This window comes from Dryobates pubescens, chromosome 14 (genome assembly GCF_014839835.1).
Source record: "Dryobates pubescens isolate bDryPub1 chromosome 14, bDryPub1.pri, whole genome shotgun sequence".
Lineage (NCBI taxonomy): Eukaryota > Metazoa > Chordata > Aves > Piciformes > Picidae > Dryobates > Dryobates pubescens.
Genome location: NC_071625.1, coordinates 13,739,372 through 13,760,963, shown reverse-complemented (window position 1 = coordinate 13,760,963; position 21,592 = coordinate 13,739,372). Strand labels below are relative to the sequence as shown.

Here is a 21,592-nt window from a genome sequence, read left to right as displayed (position 1 = left end):
TCACTAGATGCCCTTATGAGAAGTCCCTCTCCAGCCTTCCTGTAGAATCCCTTCAGGTGTTGGAAGGCAGCTGTGAGGTCCCCCCAGAACCTTCTTTTCTCCAGTCTGAACAAGCTCAGCTCCCCCAGCCTATCCTTGTAGAGGTGCTCCATGGATCATCTTTTTGGCCCTCCTCTGGACTGGCTCCAACAGCTCTGTGTCCTTCTGATGAACTGGACGTGGTGTTCAAGGTGGGATCTCACAAGAGCAGAACAAAGTATGACTCCACGATCCACTTCCCCAAGGAACAGAGAGCAACTCAGGGGGGTAACCTGTTGTTCCCATCACCTTCCTTCTGCTCCAGCCTTTAATCCATTCACTCTGGGCGTTTTTTCCTCGCCCAGCTTTTCATTTGCTTCTCCAGCAGAGCCCTGAATCAAGGAGGGAATCCATCTTTGACAAACATTTACCGATTATCAAATCACAACTGCAGCCTCAGACAGGGGCCATAAGTCACCTGAAGCAGCCGCCCGTGCTGTGGAGGCTGAGGAGTTTGGGCAGCTCCTCCGTGACAAATCACCGCTGTCAAGGCCGCGTGTTCCCCGGCGCTCCCAACCCGTGTTCTCCGCCGCTCCACGCTACCTTGGCGGTTAATGACAACACTGTCAAGAGTAAGACGAAGCCTCTCGCGCCGCCGACTGTCAAAGGCCTATTAGAGGGAAGATTGAGACCCTCCTCTTCTGAAACTCACTCAAGCAACACAACCCGCCAGGTTTTATAATTATGGTAGGGGAGCCATCGATCGCCCGCTGACACCCAACCCAGCCCTACCAAATGGGAGTAGTTTGCTGCCTGACACTTGCTATAGATTATTGGGGTTGGGGGGGCAGGTCAGGGAGTGAATTTTTCCTTCTCCCACCCCCCCCACCACCACTTGTTTTATACATTGCTCTACAAAGCCCAGAATCGTTGAATTCTTTTGGTTGGAAAAGACCTCTAGGATCATCCACGCCAATCGTCGACCCAACACCACCATGGCCATTAAACCACATCCCAAAGTGCCATCTCTGTGTGTTTTTTGAACATGTCCAGGGATGAGGACTCCACCACCTCCCTGGGCAGCCTGTTCCAATGCCTGACCATGCCTGACATACACAGGAATAGAATCATTAAGGTTGGAAAGGACCTCCAAGATCATCTGCTCCAACCATCAAACCAACACTACCATGGCCACTAAAGCATTTCCCAAAGTGCAATGTCTACACATTTTGTGAACACCCCCAGGGATGGTGACTCCACTACCTCCCTGGGCAGCCTCTTCCAATGCCTGGCCACTCTTCTAGGAAAGAAGCTTCTCCTAATGTCCAATCTAAACCTCCTTCGGTGCAACTTGAGGGACAAGCAAGGAGAAGATCACTGCTGCTTTAAAATGTCCTCATTTGCTTGGAGCAGCAACAGGATCCATTAAAGTTGCTATAAATAAGAATTTTCACAGTCTAAGCTAGGCAGGAGCATCAGAGCATGTGGTTGATTTGCTTGGATTGCCCATCTGGGTGATACAGTTGGGTGAGTTTGGCACACATCCACCTCTTCCACCTCCCCAAAGACCCCAAAGATGAAGCCATCTGTGCTAAAAGAGAAGGGACCCCCTGGCATTACACTGACAGGCAGCCCTGGATGCTCAGTGTGGGGCTAGGTGGCACTGAAGGGAACCAAAGCTGTACCCCACCATCCCAACCCATGGTTAGAGCTGCAGGAACTGACACCAGTAGGTCATAAGGGGAATCAAATAGCCAAAATCACTGCTCCTGCAGCAGAGATGAAATCTGATGGATCTGATCCAAATAAATGACCCTTTTTGGGGTGCAGGCAGTGAGAGAAAGCTCAAACCATGGAAACATGATGGCCAGACCTTCACTTGGTCAAAGTCCACATGGGACTTATGGTCATCTGTGGTGTTGAAAACATAAGAGAGGATTACAAGAAGGATGTTTCCATTGGTTACCTAGATGGCTGAAGCAAACTATTTCTCACTGGAAATCTGAAATAAGGACTACACCAAAATGAGATTCTGCATTGACCATGATTCAAGGCCTTTCCAGCCATGAGTGTGAAGCCACAAAGAGGACCCCACACCATCTTTTTAGACAAGAGAGGCAAGAGGAAACCTTTGGCTTTTGGTGGCTTCTTCGCTCATGAAGTCAGCGACAGAGACACCACAATAAGGAAAGCTCAGACCTCCAAGTCACTTGGATCCAATTAATTTTGCTGTACTCACGGTTTCTAATGAAGAAGGAAGCAAAATGGAGAAAGAATGTTTCCATATATGGTTGAAAATGCATGTTGATTTACCTGATGAGTCAAAGATCTTATCCCTGTCCTCCAATTGAGAGACTTAATTTATGGTCAGGTTTCCAACCCTACAGGCCAGAGAAGTCACCCTGGTCTCACTGACATCACACCAGCATCTGCCTCTGCAACTTCTTCTGGGGATCTTCTCAGTGCTGATCAATACCTACAGGGCAGGTGTCAAGAGGATGAGGCCATGCTCCTGTCAGCGGTGCCTAGTGACAGGACAAGGGGCACTGGGCACAAACTGGAACCCAGGAGGTTCCATCTGAACATGAAGGAAAACCTCTTTGCTGTAAGTGTGCTGGAGCCCTGCGGCAGGCTGCCCAGAAAGGTTGTGGAGCCTCCTTCACTGGAGAGATTCCAAACCCACCTGGCCACTGTGATCCTGGGCAGCCTCCTGTGGGTGACCTTGCAGGAGGGTTGGACTGGATGATCTCCAGAGGCCCCTTCCAACCCCCACCATGCTGGGATTCTAGGATTCTGAGACACCACACCTCTGGATCCTGCTTTCCCTAAAGCTCTGATTCTCTAAACCCTGAGTGACAGGCGAGCCGAGCGCCGCCCTCGGGCTCACCCATGGATGTCAGCGTGGGAGAGGGAGACAAGAACAAGACATCTCGCTTCTCCTGCCTCTGCATTTGACAAGCCAGCCCAGCCAGGGGGGTGCTAATATTTGATACATTTTCATTTCCCACCCGAGGCTGTCAGGTAATCTTTTTATTGACAGCTCTGCAGGGCTTTTTCTGTCGTCTCAGGGAAAAGGACACGTGCTCCTGCTCGTTAGCAAACCAAAGACAGATTTGGGATGGAGAAACAGCTTCTAGCCACCTCCACCTACAAATAAATCCCCTGGGTATGGGTCTTCAGTAACTCCAGACGTCGTAGAATCAATCACAGAATGGCTTAGGTTGGAAAGGACCTAAGAGATCACAGAATCACCAAGGCTGGCAGAGACCTCAAAGATCATCAAGTCCAACCCATCACCACAGACCTCATGATCATCTACTCCAACCTCCATGCCATGGGCAGGGACACCTCTCAACTACACTTGGGTGCTCAAGGCCTCATCCAACCGGGCCTTGAACACTGCCAGGGAGGAGGCATCCACAGTTTCTCCAGGCAGCCTGTTCCAGAGTCTCACCAGCCTCGTACCGAAGATGTCTTCCTAAGATCCAGTCTAAACCTGCCTCCCTCAGCTTGGAACCATTCCTACTTGTCCTGTCACTAGATACCCTTAAGAAAAGTCCCTCTCCAGCCTTCCCGTAGAATCTCCTCAGGTATTGAAGGCAGCTATAACGTCCCCCACCAGAGTCTTCTCCGGGCTGAACAACCCCAGCCTATCCTCATAGCAGAGGTGCTCCAGCCCTTGGATCATCTTTGTGGCACTCTTCTGGACTCACTCCAACAGCTCTGTGTCCTTCTTATGATGAGGACACCAGAAGTGAGCATGGTATTCAAGGTGGGGTCTCACAAGAGCAGAGCAAAGGGGAAGAATCACCTCTCTTGAATTTCTGGCACCATCACAGAAGATGCATCAAAGCCTGGTCCACCACACAACACACTTGGAAACTCCCCAGCACACAGACAGAGCTGAAAGCAGGGTGAGATGTGGGTCTCCTCTCACCATTCAAGCACCTGTGCTTCCCCCTCTCTTAGTAGGATAATTTTACAGTGAGTGGAACTCAAATGCCAGGAGATGTTTCTGTGGCTGAAGCGTGACCACATCATATCTAATAATACCCACCAGAGTCACAGCTCACTGGTGGTTCCCAAACTACCATGTGAGGCCATTGGATTGAGCTCCCAGCCATGCAAGGAGGCCCACCAGCCCTCATCCTCAAGCACAACACTTGTCTGCAATGGATGAGGAGCTCCTATCCTGACCCAGGACAGCTGCTACCATCAGATCTTGATGACGGAGGGAAGGCGAACCTGGGGTGAAGGCCAACCAGCTTTCTCCTCCTGCTTCTCCACTAAAGGATGAGGTAGAAGGAGGCCAGGACAACACTCAGTTTCCCCCAGAAGCAAGACAGGCAGGAGGATGGGACCAGACTTTTTTCAGAGGTGCCCAGTAACAGGACAAGGACTAACAGGCACAAACTTGAACACCAGAAGTTCCATCTAAACATAAGGAGGAACTTCTTTATTTTAAGGGTGAGGGAGCACTGGAACAGGCTGCCCAGAGACATTCAAAAGCCACCTGGACGTGTTCCTGTGTGACCTTCTTTAGGTGAACCTGCCTTGGCAGGGCAGTTGGACTCAATGATCTCCAGAGGTCCCTTCCAACCCCCACCACTCCGTGATTCTGCAAACAAAACCACAAAGGGGCACGACTTCTGCTTCTCAAGAGGGACATTACTTCTTTGCATCCTGTGCCAGCCAAAAAAACAACATTCCACATTACAAGGAGTAAAGCCTCTGCACAAGCCCAAAGGGCTGGGTGATGGCAAGTCCTGATAAACCAAACACCCATCCCCCCATGATTTCTATAGGTCTGAGTCAGGCTCCATCCTGGTACCAAGCTCCTCTGCCTTCCCCAGAGGCAATGCAGCAGGCAGTCATCCATGTGGTAGCCCCTGTCCCAGTGTACCCAGCTCCACCACAGAAGCACAGATTCATAGAATGGTTTGGGATGTGATGGAAGGGACCTTAAAAATCATCTAGTTCCAACCCCCCTGCCATGGACAGGGACACCTCCCACTAGACCAGGTTGCTCAGGGTTTTGTCCAGCCTGTCCTTGAACCAGGCCCTGCTGAAGAACCCCACTGACAAAAGGAAGAATTATCAAAAAGGGAAAAGAAAGAAGTATTTCCAAAGAGCAGTGATGTTCTCACCACACTGTCAGTGTTCCCCTGCAGAAGGGAAGCAGGTCAGGAAATACTGACCCATTTTAGAGGGACAGGGCAAATAGTTTCTCTTTTGTAGAGTCAGAGTTGTTTCAGTTGGAAAAGATCTCCAAGATCACTGAGTTCAACTCTCAACCTAACACCACCAGGGCCATTAAACCACGTCCCAAAGTGCCACGTCCACACATTTCTTGAACACCTCCAGGGGTGGTGACTCCATCACCTCCCTGGGCAACCCTATTCTAGCTCTCTGTTGGTTGAATTGATAAATGAAGATCATGGAAGTCACAGGACTCTTCCCTTAAAGCCCTTCTTTCCCTGCTATTCCATTACCACACTTGGAGAAAGGTCACATGGAGAGAAGCCCAAGGTGCCAACTTCCCAGTACGACAAACTTTTGATCCAGTGAAAGAAACTAAAGCAGGCCCAGAAATACCACCAGTAACAGTGCCAGTGAGGAAAAACCTGCAAGAACCTGACATGAAACTGTCAGGCCTCCATTACATCATTAGACAACACCTTCAGACCCCTCCCTTTGACAATTATTTACAAGAGGAAGGTCAAGGAGGACCTTACACCACCCAAACTCCATCCTGAAAGTAGCAGAACAGGCCCTTTCATAGCTTTGGGGGAGCAAATTGCCTCCTCAGTGCAGTTTGGAGCACCAGGATCTCTTCTGTTTCTGGAGCTACCAGGCTTTGCTCAGTGGTGAGGCTGACAGCATGGGACATGGTGAGATAGATGCTCTGACTGCATCTCACCATCATTATGACATTGCTATGGCTAATTTGCACAGATCACAGAATCCCAGCACAATGGGGGTTAGAAAGGACCTCTGGAGATCATCCCATCCAGCAAGTTGCCCAGGTAGGTTTTGAAAGTCTCCAGAGACAGAGCCTAACTAGAGCATGACTCCAGAGATGTATGAGCATAACCACCTTTGCAATCTGCTGCCCACCTTGGGTAGGACAGTTCAGTTTCATCATTTTTAGCAAGCTGTTTCGTCCAGAGCATTTGAAGAGAAGCAGGTTTGAGATGGACAACCTGGAAAGAGAAATCAGTGTGGAATTAGCCCAGCCACCAGCACCTAAAACAGCAGATCCAGGACAGCCACCTTCTCCCCAGCATGGGCTCAGCTGAAGCCCTTCTAGATATTATTTTTCCATTTCATGAGTGTTAGATGTTTTCAGCTTGTGAAGACAAGCAGGACACTAAAGACATAGACTAGGATGACTGACATCCAGTGAGGACAGCCATGGTTTCCTGAAGAGCTTGTGAGAGGCAGATCAGCAAACCCCCCCAGAGATGCACTTTTGAAAATCCCATCCACCAAGTTCATCCAAAAAGTCAGAGGAGAAACTTGGCTGCAGAGGGGAATACTAACAAATGAGAACCTGACACCAGGGCAGGAGTGACATGCTCCACATTCCCAGACCAGTCTCCCGTTCCAGTAACAGCAACTGTCCCAGTTCACCGCAGAGTTATTTCGGGTCTCCCCTTCTCCAGATCTTTCAATGAAAACTGGCTGCTCTCTCCCTCATATCTACCAGGCCAGCTCTGCATCCTTGGCCTCCTGACATTCAGCGAGCATGTGACAGGTGGTTTCGGCTCCTCAGGCCAAGAGGTTCTCTCGCAGCCTGCCTGCTCGCTGCAGAGCGGTGTCCTAGCCTCACAGAACCTTCAAGATCACCATGTTGTGCAAGAAGCACTGCTGATCCGCCCTTGAGTGCCTCCCTGCAGCACTTGCACACCATGATGGTCAGGATGACCACGACAAACCACTCAGGTCTTCTCTCCACTTCCACAAAATCCCAGCATGGTGGGGGTTGGAAGGGACCCCTGGAGATCATCCAGTCCAACCCCCCCTGCTGAAGCAGGGTCACCCACAGCAAGGTGCCCAGGATCACAATGGCCAGGTGGGTTTGGAATGTCTCCAGAGAAGGAAACTCCACAACCTCTCTGGTCAGCCTGCTACAAGGCTCTGAACCCTCACAGTAAAGTTTCTCCTCAGGCGCAGACAGAACCTCCTGGATTCCAGTTTGTGCCCATTGTCCCTTGGTCCTGTCACTGGGCACCACTGTCAAGAGGTTGACCCCATCCCCTCACACCTCACCCTTTAGCCCTTGCAGAGCATTGATCAGATCCCCTCTCAGGCTGCTCTTCTCCAGGCTATACAGCCCCAGGGCTCTCAGCCTTTCCTCCTTACAGGGAGGCTCCAGGCCCCTCAGCAGCTTTGTAGCCTCCACTGAGCTCTCTCCAGTAGTTCTCTGTCTCTTTTTAACTGTGGAGGCCAGAACTGGACCCAGGACTCCAGCTGTAGCCTCACTGGGACAATCATTCTAAAGGAGATGACAGAAGATGAGGCAGGCATAAAACGCTCAGAGAGGGTTATGCAAATATGAAGGGAGCTGAGCGATAGTTTATTAACTACCACCACTCAGCACTAATTGTCTTCAGGAGACTCTGCAAACATTAATTAAGCTGCTACCACCTGTGAAGTGGCTGAGGAGGAATGTTCAGCTTGGTGTGCAGGAGAGGCAATGAGGATACTCAAGTCTGGGCCTCTTGTAGGGTTTTTGGCTGGGCTCTTCATCAATATCTGCGGTCCTGGGCCCAGTGCTGGGCTCCATAGTTCAAGAGAGACAAGGAAGTACTGGAGACAGTCCGGTGGAGGCTCTGAAGATGCTGAGAGGCCTGGAGCATCTCCGTGAGGAGGAAAGGCTGAGAGACCTGGGACTGTTTAGCATGGAAAAGAGCAGCCTGAGAGGGGATCAATGTTCAGCAAGACCTAAAGGGTGGAGAGCAAGAGGCTGGGGCCAGACTCTTGTCAGTGGTGCCCAGTGACAGGACAAGGGACAATAAGCACAAATTAGAACCCAGGGAGTTCCAGCTGAACCAGATGAGGCCAGAGAGGTTGTGGAATCTCCCCCTCTGAAGAGATTCCAAACCCATCTGCACATTGTGATCCTGGGCACCCCACTGTGGGTGATCCTGTTTTAGCAGGAGGGTTGGACTAGATCATCTCCAGAGGTCCCTTCCAACCCCCACCATGCTGGGATTCTGTGATCACCAGCCCTTTTGGATCAATAGCCAATTCCACACCTCCAAATTCCTGCCCTGAACCACAACTCTGTTCTGCAAAGGGCTTTTACCAATTTCAGCTCACCTGAAGGTGCTTCTCTGGGCAAGCTCCAGGAGAACAATCTCATGTCAGGGCTCTTCCACACTCTCTGCCAACACCAAGATACAGCAAGCCATGAGGGCACAGCTCCAAACCACATCTCTCAGCACACCTCCAACACATGGCAATGTCAAATCACCCCAATAAGCTACATCCAAGACCATGAAAGGGATGAATCATCACAAGGACCGTTGAGCAAAGACTCTTTGGATGCTGTCCACTGCTCCGTGCTCAAAGGTCAGAAATCCCCTCACTGGAATACCCCTGGCATAGACTCTCTATAAAAAGCCCCAGGAGCTCAGGGCAAAGCTCATGTGCAGAGCATAAAGCAGCAGCCCCCAGCATGCTGGGATTCTGCACATGCCACCAGACAGCTCACCAAAGGCGTGTGAATAGTTGGAGCCCAAACCTGACTCTCAACTTCACTAACGCCTCCCAAACTTTTCACAATAGCTCCCAGAAGGACCCTGACCTGGTTATTGCTTGGGCATGGGGCCAGGTGATGTGGACTTAGGTCTGCTCCAGTATGATGAACTCCACGCTGCTTTGAAAGGGTTTAAGATAAAGGAATGACAATTTCAGGTGAGGATCTGGAGTCCCACACAACTTGGTGCAAGATCTTTCCAAGGATCCTCATCAGTACCAGCATTCTAGCTCTGCTGAGACCCTACCTGCGTTGCTGGGGCCAGCTCTGGGGTCCTCAGCACAGGAAGAACATGGACCTTTTGGAGTGGGACCAGAGGAAGCAATGATCCAAAGAGTGGAACCCCTCTGCCATGAGGACAGGCTGAGAGAGTTGGTGTTGTTCAGCCTGGAGGGCAGGAGAGGGAGAGGAGAGGAAAAGGAGAGGGAGAGGGAGAAGAGAGGAAGGGGAGAGGGAGAGGAGAGAGCTTCTGGTAGCCTTTCAAGACTTAAAGAGGGCTACACAAAAAATGGGAACAGTCTGTTTAGCAGGGCCTGTTGTGACAGGACAAGGCAAGGGGTTGTGGTTTGAACTGAAGGAGGAAGACTTAGACTGGAGAGAAGAAAGAAATGTGGTATGATGATGGTGGTGAGATTCTGGCCCAGTCTGCCCATCCCTGTAACCATTCCAGGTCAGGTTGTTTGCAGCTCTGAGCAACCTGCTCTAGTTGCAGATATCTGTGCTCTTCAAAGGTCCATTCCAACCCAAATCATTCTATGGTTCCATGATTTCTTTCACAATAACCCAGTGTGCTCTGTGGACGTGGAGAACGGCACAGAAAGCACAACCTTCTGCAGGCCAAGGCAGATGAGAAGATAAAACGATCAGAAGGAAGAATACAGGAAATCTTAGAACCATAGAATTGTTTTGGTTGGAGAAGCCCTCACAGATCATCACATCCAACTGTCAACCTAAGACCAGCATGGCCATTAAGTCATGTGCTGAAGTGCCACGTCCCCACGTTTCTTGGGCAACTTGTCCCAACCCAGTTTAATCATACTGGGGCTGAGGGTGTCCAGCCAACATAAGCCTTGGACATGAGGCCGAGTCCTGCTCTCGCTAAACTCATCAGGAGCTGCAGGCTGGGAGAGGGGCTGGGGGAAGGACGGCCACGTGCCGCCGGGGCAGAGCTCCAAGAGCTGCCAACGCTGCCGAGATGAACGATGCGCGAAGGGGACCTCTGCAGCCCCACACGGCAGCTGAGCAACGCCAACGAGGAGCCAGGGGTGGGCTGGGAGGCAGATCCCCCTCGAAAGCACGCCGGAGGGATCTGCAGGGCACTGGCATTACTGCGGCTCTAAAATAAAGTGACTGAAATTAGAAACTGCAGGGATTACGAAGGCAGCTTCCATACTCCCTGTCCTCAGCACCGGCACGGAGCGCTCCTCGCACGCGCAGCGCGGCAGCTTTCTTTGCGGTTTGCAAGCGGTAAAGCCGCCCGCTGGCAGGCGCAGAGAGGACTGCAAGGACCAGCAGGCAGGGCTGCCACTTCAGCACGGTCCTGGACTCTCCTGAGATGGCAGCTGAACCCTGCAGAGACGCAGCTGCGCGTGATGACACGCAGCAGAGCCTTTGAGCTTCAGCCAGTGAAGTGGAGATGCAAGCAGGATTTGCCCCCAGGCATGAGGCGTTGATGCTGCAGGTGCACAACCATCTTAGGAAGATTTGTTGCCCCTCCACTTTGAGCACACAGATATTTTGGCGCTGTCCTAACACAGATGGGCCGGTTACCAAGGGCCACATCAAACCTGAGGTCTTTCCCCTGGGCTGTTTACGGACACAAGGGATGTAGAGCAAAGCAGCAACGCCCTGAGATGCCCCCACCACGTGTGTGGGGCTGCTGGTTCTGCTGCTCACACAAGGCAAATCATACAAGTATTGACTGCTTTAGGTTGAAAGGGACCTTTGAGATCATCAAGTCCAAACATGAAACCTGCTGCCAGGTCTTCACTAAACCATGTCTAAACCACATCTCCATGGCTTTGAAACCCCTCCAGGGATGGAGACTACACTGCTGCCCTAGGCAGCCTGGGCCAGGTCTCGATGACCCTTTCAGGGAAGAAATTGTTCCTCGTGTCCAATTCAGACCTCCCCTGGTTACAACTTGAGCACATTTCCTCTTGTCCTATCACTTACTCCTTGCACAGAAACCAACCCCATCTCACTCCAACCTCCTTTCAGGGAGTTGTAGAGAGCCAGAAGGTCTCCCCTCATTCTCCTCTTCTCCAGGCTGAATAACCCCAGTTCCCTCAGCTGTTCCTTTACCAGAGCTGTTCTTCAGACCCTTCATCAGCTTCACTGCCCTGGACATGCTCCAGCACCTCAATGCCAGGATTCAAGGTGTGGCCTCACCAATACCCAGTACAAGGAGGAGGGTCCCTGCCCTGGTCCTGCTGGCCACAATTTCTAATCCATATCCCATAACCTCTTGAATTTGGGAAGCTGCACTCCTGCAATGACCCTTCTTTAGTTACCTTGAGGAAAAGGCAGGAGGTTTGGAGTGGGGGGGTAGGGGGGTGGGAAAACCTTCTTAGCCTTCTCCACCAGCTGCCCACATTTCACAACATGTCACTGCCTAAGCCAGGCTGTCACCACTCCCAGACTCTTGTTTGACCAAAACCAAACTGCCTCCAAGCAAACAGTTTGGGAAACCCTGCCCTGTTCTCTCCCCATGTATCCCACCCCCCCACCACAGAACCAGCTCCTAGGAGCTCAGCACTTGCCTTGCCTAATGTGTCACACTCCAAGAGCTCCTCCAGCACAGGCTCCAAGTGTAATCCCCACAAAGTACTTCCAGAACCAGCTGCAGCTCTCCTTAATTAGTCTCTATGGGCAGCGGGCATTAATGATGCCAGGCTGATGAGTAACTCCTTCAGTGGCAGCCCCACCACCCCCCTACCCCCCTCCAAGCCTCTCTGCAAGCCCTTCCTGGATGGTTCCATTCAGCAGAGAAACCTCTAGGCCAATCTTCTCTGCTTGCAAAGTCAAGTTCAGAGCAGCTGAATCAGGGGCATGAGGTCTGAGGTGGTGTCACCTAGAGGAAAGCACTGAGCAGCTCCAAGAGAAGGGGCAGGATGGATGACACCACAAGCAGCCTGGTCTAGTGGAAGGTGTCCCTGTCCATGGCAGGGGGGTTGCCACTAAATGATCTTTAAGGTCCATTCTCTGCAGCTTCTACTCTGCCCTACTGAGGCCAAATTTGGGGAACTGGGTCCAGTTCTGGGCTCCCCAGTTCAAGAGACACAGGGAACTACTGGAGAAAGTCCAGTGGAGGCTACAAAGAGGGGCCTGGAGCATCTCTGTGAGGAGGAAAGGCAGAGAGCCCTGGGGCTGTTGAGCCTGGAGAAGAGCAGCCTGAGAAGGGATCTTCTCAATGCTCAGCAAGAGCTAAAAGGCCTGTGGGGGGCAAGAGGCTGGGGCCAGACTCTTGTCAGTGGTGTTCAGTGACAGGACAAGGAGCAAGAAGGACATACTGGAACCCAGGAGATTCTATCAGAGCACGAGGAGAAACTTTGCTGTGACGATTCAGAGTCCTGAGCAGGCTGCCCAGAGGGATTGTGGAGTTTCCTTCTCTGGAGAGATTTCAACCCCACCTGGACATTGTGATTCTGGGCACCCTCCTGTGAGTGCCCTGCTTTAGCAGAGGGGTTGGACTGAATGATCTCCAGAAGTCGCTTCCAACCCCCACCACGCTGGGGTTCTGTGATTCTCTTAAGTCAAACCACTTGCTGCACCCCAAGAAATAGTCAACATGAGGAATCAACTTTCAGCAGCCTGACAGCACCCCCAGCTTTGGGGTACATCACACAGGGATCTGGAGTGAACCCTCAAAGTATAGACAGAGACTCTGGCTCCTCCAGCAAGAGCTTGGCATGTTTGCTCGAGGGCTCCTTTAACAGGAGCTGCCTTCCAAGAAACACAACCCAGGCAAATGGGGCTCAAGGGTCTGAACAGAAGGGAGCAGGGAAGATGTTATCCCATCAAGCAGTTGTCTTGACTCAGCAGTTTGATGGAAGCCTTCAGCAGAAATCACTTCTTGAGTAAGAGCAGGTTCAGTAATAAAAGCCAGGCACTGTGTCTACCTCGTCCCCTTATCAGGGGCCAGGTTTGAGAAGTAATTAAAACAATTAACAATTAACAAGGAAAGGGAAAAAAAAAGCAAAAAAAAAGCTGAGAATTACAACTTGGTGGCTGCAAAAGGAGCTGGAGGAGCTGCTGCTGCTGCGCTTGCAAAGCAGACCCAGAGCTGGCTGCAAAGATTGGCTTGAGACGAAATAACCAAGTGCATGGTCACTGTAATTGGGTTAAGGTAGGACTTGATGATCTTAAAGGTCTTTTCCAATATTAATGATTCCATGATAACTTTACTACCAGCATTAGGGATTTAAAGGAAGGAGCCAGCCTTGGGCACCCCAGCATGGTGGGGATTGGAAAGGACCTCTGGAATATCAACTCCAACCCAAAGCAGGGTCACGCACAGCAGGTTGCCCAGGTGGGTTTGGAAGCTCTCCAGAGGAGACTCCACAAGCTTGTTGGGCAGCCTGTACCAGGGCTCCTGCACCATCACAGCAGAGAGTCTTGCTCTTGCTGAGCATTGAGGACATCCCCTCTCAGGTTGCTCATCTCCAAACTAAACAACCCCATGTCTCTCAGCCTTCCCTCTTCACAAAGATGCTCCAGGCTCCTCTTTGTAGCCTCCATCGGACTGTCTCCAGTAGTTCCCTGTGTCTCTTGAAGTGGGGAGCCCAGAACTGGACACAATACTCCAGGTGGCCTCACTAGGGCAGGGTAGAGTGGCAGTAGAATCATAGCATCATAGAATCAATAAGGTTGGAAAAGACCTCAAAGATCATTGAGTCCAATCTGTCACCCAAACCTCCCTCTACTTGCTGTCCACACACTTCTTCATGCACTGCAGAAGACCACTGGCCTCCTTGGCCATGAGGGCATATTGCTGGCTCATGGTGAACTTGTTGTCCACCAGCACCCCCAGGTCCTCTCCCGCAGAGCTGAGAGCTCCCCAACCTTCTCGACACTCACCCCTCATGGTAGATGGATAAGAGCATCAAAATGAACTGAGGACAGCCAAAGACCCCAGCACGTCCTGCCAAGCAGGTGTGACCTTAGAGCAAAGCAGAACTGCTCTTAGACCAGACCTGGGGCAACATTTGGAGAGAGATCTGCCCAGCAACTACAGACTGCACCTTCCACTGCAGACAAGGCCAACACCCCTGGACCTGTAGCACTGGGATGACTCCTCCAGAAGCTAAAATCATGCTGTCCCCTGTATCTGCCCTGCTCCAGTCCAACAAACCAGCAGGAGCTGGAAAAGAACTGAAGACAATCAATTAAGCAGAACTTCTTACAAGCTCAGCAAAACCTTGCAAAGATGGTTCCTGGGGATGAATTTTCTCCTCTTGATATACCTGTGCAAGTCCCAGCTGCAGCACAGAGGTCCCTAGACACTGGCTGGCTCTTTGAGGAAGCAACTGCTTCCTTCAGGGTGGTGGCTCCCAGGAACAGACACTGCTGGTGACATCTCTTCAAGCAATTAGAGGCTGGGAAGAGCAAGCAGAGCAGCACAAGGCAGATTCTTCTTCTTATCCTCTGCCTCTTAGGTCTTTCCCTTCCTGCTGGGTGCAGATATGAGAAGAGAGAACATCTCAGTGCCCTCAGGATCACCAGCTGCTTCACTGAGAAGCCTCAAGGTACATGTGAAGAGGTACCCAGGGAGCAGCACCTTCCATGTGGAGCTATATCTGCACCTGGGGATCCACCAGCCCCTCTAGCAGCTCCTCCAGATTTGAAACAAGGATGAGACAAAATGCTCTGCAGTGCCTGCAGGCTCCCAAGCAGTTGTCAGTGCTGCTCTCAGGTGGGTGAAGATATCCAGAGCCTGAGAACTCCTTAGCTACTCATGGGTAACACCATCCACTGATTCAGTGAATTAATGAGTGACTTCAGCACCTCTCTTCCACTTGGTAACATCAGGTAGAGAAAGACCAAGAGATCTGGGGCTTTGGATCCTAGATAAAAGAAGTCTGAGGATCTTCTTAATGCTGATCAGTATCTAAAGGGTAAGTGTCAGAAGGATGGGACCAGGCTCTTTTCAGCGGTGCCCAGTGACAGGACAAGGGATAAAAGGCACAGATTTGAACATAAGTTCCATCTAAACACGAGGAGGAACCTCTTGACTTTGAGGGCAACAGAGCACTGGAACAGGCCCCTCAGAGAGGTGGTGGAGTCTCCATCTCTGGAGGCATTCAAAACCCACCTGGACATGTTCCTGTGTGACCTCTCTAGGTGAACCTGCCTTGGCAGGGGGGTTGAACTCAGTGATCTCCAGAGGTCCCTTCCAACCCCCACCATTCTGTGATTCCATGAACACTCTCAGTCTCCAGAGCAATAAATCCTGAACGTCCCCCTTGAGAAACCCAAGTGGTTTTCATAGACTCTAGAATGGCTTGGGTTGGAAGGGACCTTCAAGATCACTTAGTTCCAACCCCCCTGCCATGAGCAGAGACACCTACCACTAAAGCAGGCTGCTCAAGGCCTCATCCAAACTGGCCTTGAACACCACCAGGCATTGAAAACCTCCCTGGGCAACCTGTTTTAGTGTCTCACTGCCCCCAGTGTAAAGGATTTTGGGATGCAAACCCACACAACACAGCTCAAAGGCTTTTAAACCAATGAACCACCTCTGATTTTTTGTTTGGATCTATATGGCAGTCCAGGAGGACACCTCTCATTAGACCCAGAGTGGAAAATCAATATTTGGCTGCATGGAAGTTTAGAACAACCTGGAAGCAATTAATAATGCTCAGTATTAATAATTTCATACATTCATAGAATGGTTTGGGTTGGAAGGGACCATAAAGATCATCTAATTTGCACCATATTTGATTTGAATAACACCACTGATAAAACTCCAGCCTATGTGCTTCTATACAAAGGAGCAAAGTAAAAGCAGAAGTTGGCCCTCACTTTGCCAAGTTAAAGGGAAAATATGGCAAATAAGGCTCCTCAGCTTCCTCAGCATGCTACAAGTGAGTCCTCACCAACCAGCTATCCCAGTAGCTAACTTCTGTCCCCCTGGACTCAGCACTGGTGAAGCTGCACCCTGAATTCTGCCTTCAGTTTTGGGACTCTCACTTCAAGAAGGACATAGAGGCAGTGGAGCTGGTCCAGAGAAGGGCAACAGAGTTGGTCAAGGGTCTGAAGAACAAATCTTTTTGAGGAGCAGCTGAGGGAACTAAGGTTGTTCAGCCTGAAGAAAACGAGGCTGAGGGGAGACCTTGTGGCTCTGTACAACTCCCTGGAAGGAGATTGAAGCCAGGTGGGGGTTGGTTTCTTCTTCCAAGGGACAAGAGGAGATGGCCTTAAGTTGCCCCAGGAGAGCTCTAAATTGGATATTAGAAGAAACTTCTCTGAAAGGGTTCCTAAACTGGAACAGGCTCCCCAGGGAGGTGGTTGAATCATGCACCTCTGGAGGTGTTTCAAACACACAGAGATGTGGTGCTGAGGAACATGGTTTAGCAACAGCCTTGGCAGTCAGAGAATGGTTGGACTAGATGATCTTGAAGGTCTTTTCCAACCAAAGAATTCTATGATGCTGCTTTTCCACCCCAACAGGTTCCTTTGTCTTTCAATCCAGAGCCTCTGAGGACCTCACAGCAGCATTAAGGTGACAGCCTGGGGAAACTGAGGCAGCGACTGGTGAGAACCAATGTGGAAAACTAGCAGAGAACATCACTGATACCCTAATCTCCAGGACCCACCTTGCTTTACTTTCACATCCATCCCCTCCTCCACACACTGGACTGAAACAAGAGAGGATTCAAGTGGGATGTAAACAGCAGAGCTGCACTTTTCCGTCCCCACATTGGGCTTTCAAGCTGGTGGTGACTCTCGGCAGCGTCACTCTGTCCATCTGCTGGGTGCCACGTGGGCAAGAGGCCAGTGTCAGGTTCCAGTGCAGCAATTCACAAACTGTCCAGCTATTAATACTCAGGGGGAGGTTAAACACCAGGATATTAATGTGGCATGCCACTTGTGCCACGGGATTTGTACCAACTCTGAGCAGGCAGCCTGGACCTGTGGCCCTGCTGGTCTGTGAGTCACACCTGTACCAGCCCAAGCCCAGGTCCCAGGTTCTTGGCACCTCTCTGCCCTCTATAGCTGAAGCTTTGCCCATAAAACATGGTTCATCTGGATCTTTACTCACTGTTTGGGGCTAATTCTGCCACAAACCCACACAGAACAACATCTAGAGGAGGTTTAAAGGTCCTTCAAACATTGTCATAGCCCAGGTCTCTGGCTCTAGGGACTTCTCTGCTCTCCATAACTCAAGCTTTGCACTAAAACATGGTTAATTTGAAGCCTTACTCAGTGTTTGGAGTTAATTCTGCTGCAAATTCACACAGAACAACATCTAGTTGATATTTAAAGGTGTTTCAGCCCCAGTCCCAGCCTCCAGGGACCACTCTGCCCTCCAACAACCAGGACTTGCCTACAAAAAGGGGTTCTCCTTGATCCTCACTGAATTTTCTTTTTCCTCCACCCTCCTTAATTATTTTGCACATTTTGAAGCACTCTTCCCCATCTGCACATTATCTTCCAAGCTCTTCCTGCCTCAAGGTGCTAAATCTTTCAGGGATGAGCCCAAAAGAGGACACTTTGTCCTCAGAGGAATTTTTTAACATTGCTTCTCAACCTCCCAGAAGCTTTTTCCCCACTTAAGAGAGAAGTAAACTGGGGGGATGAAAGACAGACAGACTCTTCCTACTCCAGAGAAACGGATCAGCCGAAGAAACAAGGACAAAACTCCACAAAACCAACCCAACACAGGGGTGGGGCTTGACCTCTGCCCTGGGCTGCTTGGTCCAGGGCTTGAAAACCCTTTCCATGAAGAAACTGCTCCTTGTGTTCAACCTAAACCTCTCCCGGTGCAGCTTGTAGCCATTTTCTCTTGTCCGATCACTTGTTCCTTGCAAGAAGAGATCAACCCTCATCTGGCAGTGTGGGGACTCCACCTGGGCAGCCTGGGCCAGGGTTCTGCAACCCATTTGGGGAAGAAATTGCTCCTCATGTCCAACTTAAACCTCCCCTGGGACAACTTGAGGCTGTTTCATCTTGTCCCATTGCTTGTTCCTGGCTTCGACCCCCTTTCAGGGAGTTGTAGAGAGGCCGAAGGTCTCCCCTCAGCCTCCTCTTCTCCAGGCTCAACCCCAGGTGCCTCAGCTGCTCCTCACCAGACCTGTTCTCCAGACCTCTCACCAGGCTCATTGCCCTTCTCTGGACCTGCCTCAGCATTTCAATGTCCTTCTTGGGGTGAGTGCCCAAATTCCCCCAGACTGCCATTTCCTCTCATTCTATCACCTGATACTATCGGGAGAAGAGAGCGCCCCGCACCTCGCTCCCACCTCCTTCCCGCGGCCTCACAGAGAGGCAAAGGAGCGAGCAGCCCATAGCCCGCTCTGTGGAAGCTCTTTTCAAGCCCTCCTAACAAATTTGCCGGCTCTTCGGCAGCGGCAGCAGCTGACAGATCACCGAACCTTGAGATTAATTGCTCTCCAAAGTGAGATGGTCGTGTTTGGTCCCCGACGTCAGCACATCCCATCAATCTCGGCAGCCGAGTGCCGCTGTCGGGAGTTAATCCCCCCCCAGCCCCTGCTCACCAGCCAGGGACTTCATTTCCACTTCATTACTTCACAATGCACCGAGCCGCCCAGCGCCTCGCTCACCGCCCAGCGCCTCCCTCTCCGCGCTGCCACCGTGCCCAGCGCTGCCTCTGCCGCGCTGCCAAGCTGGGAGCCCAGCTCCGGCTCCCCGGCTGATGGCATGCAACTGTGGAATGCCTTGGCTTGGCTTGGCTTGGCAGGACCTTTAAAGGTTATCTCATCCAAACCCCCTGCCCTGCGCCCTCAAAGCGAGGGTGGTGAGACACTGGAACAGGTTGCCCAGGGAAGCTATGGATGCCCTCTTCCTGGAGGTGTTCCAGGCCAGGTCGGACAGAGCCTTGAGCAACCTGGTCTGGTGGGAGGTGTCCCTGCCGCTGGCAGAGGGGTTGGAACCAGATGATCTTTAAGGTGTCCCTTCCAACCCAAACCATTCAATGTTATCTTCAATGCAATCACAAAATGACAGAATACATCTAGTTGGAAGAAATATTTCCTAAAATCCAGCCTGAACCTCCCCTGGTGCAGCCTGAAGTCATTTCAGGTTGCTCAGTACTCCAGACAGCCTGACGGGCAGAGATGCTTCTGCTTTCTACCTCCTGTGGTCTGCACCAGCTCCAAGCAATGCTCCACTAGCAGGATGCTACTAAGGGAAGTGTCCTGCAGGCAGCAGTCCCAGGCAAGCAGCAAACTATGGGTGGATACCTCATTGTCCTCTTCTCCTTGACCTTAGACTCATAAAATCACAGAATGGTTTGGTTTGGAAGGGACCTTTAAATGTAACCTACTCCAACCTCACTGCAGTAAGTACAGATATCTTCAGCTAGAGCCCCAAACAACCTGACCTGGAACTGTTCCAGGGATGGTGCATCTACTCTCTCTTTGGGTGGCCTCAGCCAGGGTCTCACCACAAGACAGGAAGAGGTTACTCAAATGCAACACTCTCATCTCTCACCCCCCACCTCACTTTTGGATGCTATAAGCATGGGAGAAATCACAGAATCAGGCTCACACAATCATTTAGGTTGGAAAAATTTCTTTATGGAAAGGGCTGTCAAGCTGAGGCTGAACCTGGGGTTCTTCAGCCCAGAGGAGGCTGAAGGGAGATCTGGCTGTCTCCAAATCCCTCAAAGGAGGTTGGAGCTAGGAACAAGCAATGGGACAAGATGACACAGCCTCAAGTTGCCCCAGAGGAGGTTTAGGCTGGATATGAGGAACAACTTCTTCCCCAAATGGGTTGCAGAACCCTGGCCCAGGCTGCCCAGGTGGAGTCCCCATCCCTGGAGGGGTTTCAAAGCAGGGTAGATGTGGTGCTGAGGGCCATGGCTTAGTGGTGACCTGGCAGTGCTGGCTTAATAATTGCTCTTAATGATCTTAAAGCTCTTTCCTGACCAGAACAATTCCATGATTCCAGGATTTTAACTCCTTGGACGAGTGAAGCAATGCCAAAAGCAAGTAAGTTCTGGTGCTCTGTGATGGATAGAGGCTCCCAGTTTACAGGGAATTTCCTGGTCAGCATCACTTTATCCCACCATCTGCTCCATCCATTACCCGCAGGAGAAAAACTGAACCAGCAGAAAAAACGTGGAGAAGGATGGGATGGGGAGGAGGCAGCTGCAGCAGCGTCAGGCTCGAGCTGGGGGGGGATTGTGCCTCTTCAAAACAAAATCCTCACAGGCAAAGTGTGAAAGAGAAAGTGGAGGGGAAAATAAACAGGATCAATCCTGGAAAAGTGAAGGTTTGGAGGAGGTTTAGGGGGAAGTGGAGAGGGTGTGAAGGTGAAGGAGTTTTATGTTAGAAAAACAGAATTCTCCTGCTTGCCACAACTGGACTTCCAAACTGGTTTGGGGGAGGGTAAATTATTTGGGGGTTTTTATCATTTTGGGGTTCTGTTAATCATTTGTTTAGGGTTGTGGGGTTTTTTCATTATTTTGGCAGGTTTTTTATCATTTTGGGTGGGTTTTTTTATAATTGGGGGGGGGTTAATCAATGTGGGGTCAATCCTTGGGGGGTTTTCTTACATTATTTTGGATGGTTTTTTAAGCCATTTTGGGGGCTTTTAATCATTTGGTTGTTTTTGTTGTGGTTTGTGTGGTTTGGGTTTTTTTAAATACTTTGGAGGGGGCTTTTGTGGTAGGTTTAGGCTATGCCTGACCACTCTTTCAGGACAGAAATTGTCATCTCCAACACATCTCCTGGTGCAGCTTGAGGCCCTTTCCTCTCATTCTATCACCTGATCCTAGGGAGAAGAAACCAATCCCCCACCTGGCTCCTACCTCCTTTCATGTAGCTCTAGAGAGCCAGATCATCTCCCCTACATAGGATAGGATAGGATAGGATAGGATAGGATAGGATAGGATAGGATAGGATAGGATAGGATAGGATAGGATAGGATAGGATAGGATAGGATAGGATAGACCAGACCAGATTGGAAGAGACCTTCAAGATCATCGAGTCCAACCTATTATCCAACACCACCTAATCAACTAAACCATGCAACCAAGCACCCCATCCAGCCTCCTCCTAAATACCTCCAATGATGGTGACTCCACCACCTCCCTGGGCAGCCCATTCTAATAGGCAATCACTCTCTGTAGAATTTTTTCCTAACCTCCAGCCTAAACCTCCTCTGGTGCAGCTTGAGACTGTGTCCTCTTGCTCTGGTGCTGGTTGCCTGGGAGAAGAGACCAAGTTGCCCCTTTTTACTTCTGCTGCTTTCAAACACCCATGCTTCAAAACCCAGCTGTTTTGTGGGCCACCTTTTAAAATCTGGGTGATTTTTAACGCACCCACCCCAAGCTATAAAAACCACCAGCACAGGAGCATTTGCAAGCCCTCAGGTCTTAAATCCCTGCCAAAATTAAAAGCAGAGGACATCCCTGATGGGCAAAAAAAAGCCCACCCAGCTCTGCCCAGGTTGCTCATTCCTGCTGAACACACGGATATTTTGCTGCTCCTTGTAACTCTCAGTTCATTTCCCTGCCGTGGTTTTCCTGGGGAAAGGGAAATAAAAAGCAATTCCCTGAAGAAAACAGAAAAAACAAAAAACACCACCAAAACCAAACGGAGAGGATGGGAAGGCAGGAGCATCGTG

The 21,592-nt window shown here is 50.7% G+C and overlaps 1 protein-coding gene across 2 annotated transcripts in view; it reads right to left on the bottom strand.

Annotated features, from left to right (window-relative positions):
• ZC3H3 (zinc finger CCCH-type containing 3) overlaps positions 1–21,592 on the bottom strand; it is a 149,351-nt gene that overhangs the window by 93,687 nt on the left and 34,072 nt on the right. The gene's annotated exons all lie outside the window — the stretch shown is intronic.